General features: G+C 39.5%; 1 pseudogene; it reads right to left on the bottom strand.

Annotated features, from left to right (window-relative positions):
- Positions 1-5901: 5901 nt before the first annotated feature.
- On the bottom strand, positions 5902-6345 carry LOC103742383 (annotated as a pseudogene).
- Between the last annotated feature and the right edge of the window lie 449 nt (positions 6346-6794).

The following is a 6794-nucleotide window of genomic DNA, read 5'->3' as shown; positions in this document are numbered from 1 at the left end:
GGTTTTTGTGTTTTTTGGGAGGTTTTTTTTTTTTTTTTTTTTTTTTTTTTTTTTTTTTTTTTTTTTTTTTTTTTTTTTTTTTGTGTGTGTGTGTGTGTGTGTAACAATAATAAAGAAGAGAACAAGAAATTGAGAGGGAGTTCGGGCACATGGGAGGAGTTGGTGGAGGACTGGGAGAAGTAGAAAGAATACAAAGACAATGCTCCTATATGAAATTCTCCAAAATAGAAAAATTAAAATTTAAAGATTGATGACAGTATGGCATGGGCTCACCACAGGAACAGAGAGCAAGGCTCCCTGTGAACTTAGAACAATTAGAGAAATGTCTTTCATCTGACTGATAAAAGCCATAGTGACAAAATAAATATTTTCTTCAAATGAAGATGGGAACACAGCATTCCTAATTTGTGAATGAGCTGTTTTCCCAATTGTTTGGTTTACAAAATATTTCTGTATTCAAATGACAACCTGACCACATTATTCTACATTTTGAAGTTCTCAGATGTCAGCAGGGAACCAGGAAAAGATTAACTATGCTTGGAGAGTGTCTAGATGTCCAGAAGACTTGGTTAGAGGAAAGAATTAAAATCGAAGTTGTCGAATTTTAGCATCAAATAAGCAAAGAGCCCATTAACCATGTTTGTTGCTTTCTATCAGGATGAAGTTACAATTTGCATGAAGGAATGCATTCTTAGCTAGTTTTAATATTTTGGAATGGGTGTGCTGATGTAGAAAAAGCCACCTTTGAGTTTGTCACCTCATTACTTCTTTGTAGTAGCAGACATTGATATCCAAGAGCGAGTGGCCCGTCTCAATTGCTTTCCTTGAACCATTAGTCAAGGAATATCTTGTAGAAGTTGAGAAGAGGCAGTGGAACAAAAGGCAGTTGGTCTTTCATACAACTTTCTTTCTTTTTTTTTTTTGTCTTTTTGTGGCAGGGTCTCCCTGTAGCCCCAGTTGTCCTAGAACTCACTATGTAGACCAGGCTGGCCTTGAACTCACAGAGATTTGCCTGCCTCTGCCTCCAGAGTGCTGGGACTAAAGGCATGTGCCACCACGCCTGGCATAACTTTCCATTTTATGTGCAATATTTAATTGTTTAATTTTTATTACATCTATTACACAATTGTTTTATTTGTACAGATAATTTATTCTCTTGCCAACTTCTAACAGTTATGAATTTCTTTTTCTGATACAATGCAATGAAAAGTTTCTGACATGATAAAAACTAAATAAATATTCGTTCTCTGACCCCAGTTCCTGTAAAATCCTTTGGAATTTTCTGGGTGGTCAGAGCCCACATTCCAATGAAAAAACTCTTGGCAGGCTTCTCACTTGTTTTCAGTCTCAGAGCTAATTCCAGCAACACAGGCCATTGTTAGAACTCACAACCTCAATTCTATCTCCTTCAGGAGGGAAGTTGGGCTGGAGATTGAGTTAAAAAATGGTCACAGCTATGTGACAAACCTTATATAAACAATCCTTAAAAGAGAGACATCAGAGAAGCTCCAGGACAGTGCATGCCAGGAAAGGCAGGGCACCCCATCTCCAAGGGAACAGAAACTGTTTCCCTGCAGGCCTCACTCAGCCTCCATTCCTCTACAGCCAGCTGCTCACCTGATTCCTTAGTCATAGCCTTTACAGTTAAGTTGGTAAACATGTGCAAATCCTTCTCTGAGCTCTGAAAGTCATAGACAATTATCAGGCATGAACGGGGGCTATGAGAGCCCAGTTTATGACCAAATTGAACAGAAGTTGTGGATAATTTGGGACATTTTTGTGAAACTGAACCTTTAACTTATGGGATAAGCATAAACTCCGAAAAATGAATGTCAAAATTAAATTGTAGGGTTCACAATTGGTAAATGTGTGGGAATCTATACATGCAGTATCAGAAATGAAGAGTTGGTTGAACCTCAAGGAAGCAATGATATTTTCCCCTTTATTAGTAAATTGAAAATTTTAGCTGTCATGAATGCAATATATTATATAGGAAAACCCAAAGAGAACTGCCAAACCAAAAATTAGAGACAGGGTCTTTGAGTAGCCCCAGCTGGCTTGAAATTTGCTATGTAGACCATACTGGTCTCAATATCACAGAGATCCATCTGTCTCTGACTCCTGATTGCTACTATTAAATCATGCACCATCGTGACTGACCAAAATGGAGATTTTTAAAGGGGCTTTCCAAGAACTAGTCAGGAGGCTCTAAAACTACAGAGGAGTATACTGTGGTCAGGAGATTAGAGATGAGAAAGGACTTGTGAAAAGAGGTGTGTGCGTATGGGGGGGATGTGCATGCACTCACCATGTGCATTACGTAGGCCAGGCTGTAAGCAAACCCCACTAGACTCTTTTTCTCCAAAAGAAGGGGTAGGGTGCTACCATTTTCCAATTGTGCTTCACTGGGACAACTTGGAAAACCTGAATCCCCTGGTGCTGGAGTGCTGGGAAGGCTAACATCTGGCAGATTTACTGGAAGACAGGAGGATCAGTTGGTGAGTTATTAGGGCAGTCATGTATTTCTTTGGGAGAAAATGGGAACCTCTGTGAATTAGCCTGGAGCCATGTGTAGCCCTGCCAAAGAGGTCTCTGTGACAGGGTAATAGGTCCTTAATAGAAAGAGACAGTAGTATGCAACTCCCTAAACCCAGGGACCATGCCTACTCTGCAGATGCTGGCTGTCAAATAAGCCCTGCAGGGAAGCTGTTAAAAAACTATCAGAGCAATGCTAAGAGGAAGCTTAGCTCTAAACATCTGCCCATCTCACAATGGCACCAGAGCCAGCATAAAAGCCCCTGCTCCTTTTCTCTATAGATACTGAGTTCCATTCCCATAGCGCCTGGAATAACAACTTTGAAATGGTGGGTATGTGGGCACCGTGGAGAGAAAGCCACCTCTCCTTTTCCCAAAGAAAACAATTGGTCCACTTCAGGTGGGAGTGGAGATTAAATCTTATTAGTGATATATTTATAGCTTGGGACTAGATATCTTAATTTACATGTTAAGAGTGTTCTTGAGATTGAAATTCCTAAATTGCAAAGTCCAAATTCACACTATCTATTCCTGCTATTTAAGTTACATATTATTTAGTGAGGGGGGCCGTCAGAGAACAATTTGTAGCTCTCTCCTTCTACTATATGGGGTCTGGGAACTCAACTCAGGTCATTAGGCTTAGCAGCTGGCACCTTTATCCACTGAACCACCTCACCAACCCCCTGTCTATTCCTTTTAATTTCTTCTTTCAAAGTAACCAGCTCTTCCCTGAGTTAATGTCTTACTAGTAAGACTTTCCTGAAAGCACATGGTGTGGTTTATTACTCTTACCTTTTCCAAAGTTACAGGCTGACTAGTAATATGGCTGCTTGCCCTGACTCCAGTGGACAATTTCGATAGATGTTTCTGTTACAGCCTGGCAGAAAGAGATTGACTTTGTCCCTGTGAGATGCCTGGTCTTGATTGGCAGGTGGCTATGCTCCAATTACCCAGGAGTGATTAAGACACCCTTCGTGATTATTTTATATTATATGGTCCCACATGCTCAACAGATGGCTTCCTAGGTACTAAGTTCATGTCTGCATAAGTCTGGGAAGAAAAGAAAGAACATGAAGCAACTTGTATCAGGAATGTTTTGAAAAAGACTGAAGTACCAGGTTGCATGGCCACCCCTAACTGCAAGAGAGACTAGGGAATGCAGACTTTGAACCAAAGAAGGTATGGTGGATGAACAGCCAGTCTGTTCCTGCCTCAGGAGCTCTTTTTCTAACAATAAACTGCAGAGCATGCAGACCTGCAGAACTGATCCTTAGAAGAGGGAGAGCACCAACTCTGGAAACAGAGTAGACAACTGAGGACAAAAGTATTTTAAATCCGTCTTTGATTTGGGTTTGCTGAAGCCTTTTTCAGCTATTAAGGGCACAGAAACAAATAGTACATCAGTTCTGTTTTTAGCTCGGAAACACTCCTTGAAGGTCTCTGGGCTGATTTGGCAAATCTAGTCTAATTGCCCACAGGTCCCTACATGGCTATCAGACCAGGACTTCTTGGAGATAACCTGCCTTAGTCTTCATCTCTCTCCTGTTGTGTAATGTGCCAACCTTTCTGCTTTTTGAGTGTATAGGCTCTCTCTCTCTCTCTCTCTCTCTCTCTCTCTCTCTCTCTCTCATTAAATATACCCTCTGACAGTGTTCTGAGAACATATGCATAGGAGATACATTTTTTCAGATCTCACAAATGTGAAAATATTATTGTACATTAAGAACTGCAATTTATGCCATGCTCTGACTTTTTTCTAGTTCCCTGTCTAGAATTTATAATGCTAATTACTCTTGCCTTTACTTCTCCTTCACATCTCCTAGTCACAGTTCAAGGACTTTCTTTTCCCCCTAGAGATAAAAGTTATGCAATTTGGAATTATTTTAGATAGACCCACTGAAGAGGTACTCCAATTGCCTCACCCTGCAACCCTGTTGAGCATGGAAGAAGCCAGAGCAGTCTGCGTCCTGATTCCCTATTGGCAATTTGGGTAACCCCTTCAGAGGATGGTGTGATAAGAATACGAGGTAGGAATTGGCTAGACAGTTAGGGTAAAAAGACCCCAAAGAAAAATAGCCAGTTTCTTGACTAAGAGTCACAATATCCTTGGGCCTCTTAGCAACATACTCTGCTCCAAAGGCTGATAATGTTGAAAGTATTTGGGAGCTTGTATCTAATCCTTAAAAGATATTAGGGTTACCTCTTCAGAAGGGGGAATGTTAGAGTAGCCAAAAGGCCCGTAAAAATAAATAAATATATCAAAGAAGAAGAAAGAGTACATGAAGTTATCAGAAAAAAGTGATGGGGAGATATGGGAGGAGTTGGAGGGGAAGCAGTGGGCATGGGTTTGATCAAAACACCTTATATGCATGTATGAAATTCTCAATAAATTATTTATTTAAATTTAAAAAATTAATTTTAAAAGAGAACTGCAATTTATTTTTCCTTGCAGTTTTTTTGTAAAGTAGGTGCACACATTTATTTTAAAGAACAGTTCTGAGAACAAGGGTTCATCACGAAAGAGCATATTGCATTTTATGGAAATAATTCATTTCACACATTCTATCAGTGGCTTTTTCAATTTTGAATGCCTAGAATACCTCTTTAAAATTCTGATTTAAATATTGTCTTTTATACTAACTGGATTAAAAAACAGATCTACCACAGAGGAATTTTGCTATATTTCAAAGCATAAAGCTTTTATATGAAAGGAATATCTAACAGTGTCTTCCTTCTCTCACATAAATCACCTGAAAACAAACATGAGATGTAGTATTTGGTATGGTGGAAAACATTCCTGGACTTTATCTTAATGCCCTTAAATGACTCATCTGACTATCCAACAATAAATTTTTAGCAGTTGTTTTCCATATACTTTTTAGTGCATTTCATAGTCAATAACTTCATTTGTAGTATTTATGCTGACATTTGGTCAGAATGCATAAGTACCTCTCTTTCTATAACTTAAAACCAACTGAGAAAGAAATCACACACCAAGATATCAAAATCTTTCATGCTTAAAGGCAAATGTATTCAGTTCCTTTCCAGGTAGCACAAAATAAGGTAATAATGTGCTGCTTTTCCAAATCAAGTTTGGAACAGTATCTTACATAGGGGTAAAGGAATATGCTTGCTGAGCTATATAGTGATCAAGTGAGGCGTGTACTGGGAGAGCTAGCATCTATTGTCTCTTCCATCACATCAAGCCCGTGGGAGGGCCATTAACTTGTACCAGCAGATGCCTATGGAAGCTATTCAGATTTGCCACAACAGCGAGGAAGGCAGAGGAGGAAGAGGTATCTCAATTGTCCTACTGGAGTGTAGAAGCTGCTGGCAAGTTAAAAACAGAACAGAAATGAAGTATTTTTAGGCTGCTATGCCAAGCAGAAAGCCTCCCAAAAATTCCTCCAGTCACTAGAACATTCTTCTTTACAAACGACACAACCTCTTCAGCTTTGCTCTTAAACTCAGTTGGTATCTGGTTGTTCTTAGGTATTTTCACCTGCTCTTTGGCTTTTTTAAGTCCTTTACTCGTTGCCAGTCAACTTTGGTGTATCCCATACGGTTTGCCAGATGAAGGAGGAAAAAGTCACCTCCCACAGCTGTTGCAGCCAACTTTCCAACCTTCTGGAATACGAAACCGGTGCACAATTTAGTAACACCACCAATTAACGCCACACTATACTTTTCAACTGCTGGCCCAGATTGCTACCCAAACAGCTTGTACCACCATGGTTGCTTTTTAGCCAATTCTGCAAAATCAAGTGCCTCAAAATTTTCATCAAAGTTTCCTTGACTGGTTGCAACCATTTTGAAGAACAACCCTCAGGAGGACAAGCTTAGTAGATCTGTCTCTTCACAGTGTTGAAAGGAGTTTTCTACCGTTCAGCTACCATTTTTTAATAATAACCATTACTTTATTTTTAAAACAATTGCTCTGTTTATCATACTTTTTAATCATATTTTATTAATTTTTTCTGCATTGTATACAAAACATCTTAATCATCTTTATACCCCCCCCATCAGCAAGCCCTATGACCCATCCCCACTGGATTTCATGCATTCTGTCATGTATCTTAAGGCCTATGAATGAAGTTAATGGACCCAGACATCCCTCAGTGCAACTTCATCCACTGGGATGGTTTCATCTTTGTTTATTGCTGAGTAGAACTCCATGTGTAAATGTACCACATTTTCTTTTTTGTTCTGTTCATCTTTTTTGGTCTTTTTGAGACAGGGTCTCCCTATAGCCCCAGCTA

The sequence above is a fragment of the Nannospalax galili genome, unplaced genomic scaffold (genome assembly GCF_000622305.1).
Source record: "Nannospalax galili isolate Female #2095 unplaced genomic scaffold, S.galili_v1.0 scaffold359, whole genome shotgun sequence".
Classification (NCBI taxonomy): domain Eukaryota; kingdom Metazoa; phylum Chordata; class Mammalia; order Rodentia; family Spalacidae; genus Nannospalax; species Nannospalax galili.
The sequence above is the reverse complement of the archived record's forward strand: the minus strand, read 5'-3'. Positions and strand labels throughout refer to the sequence as shown.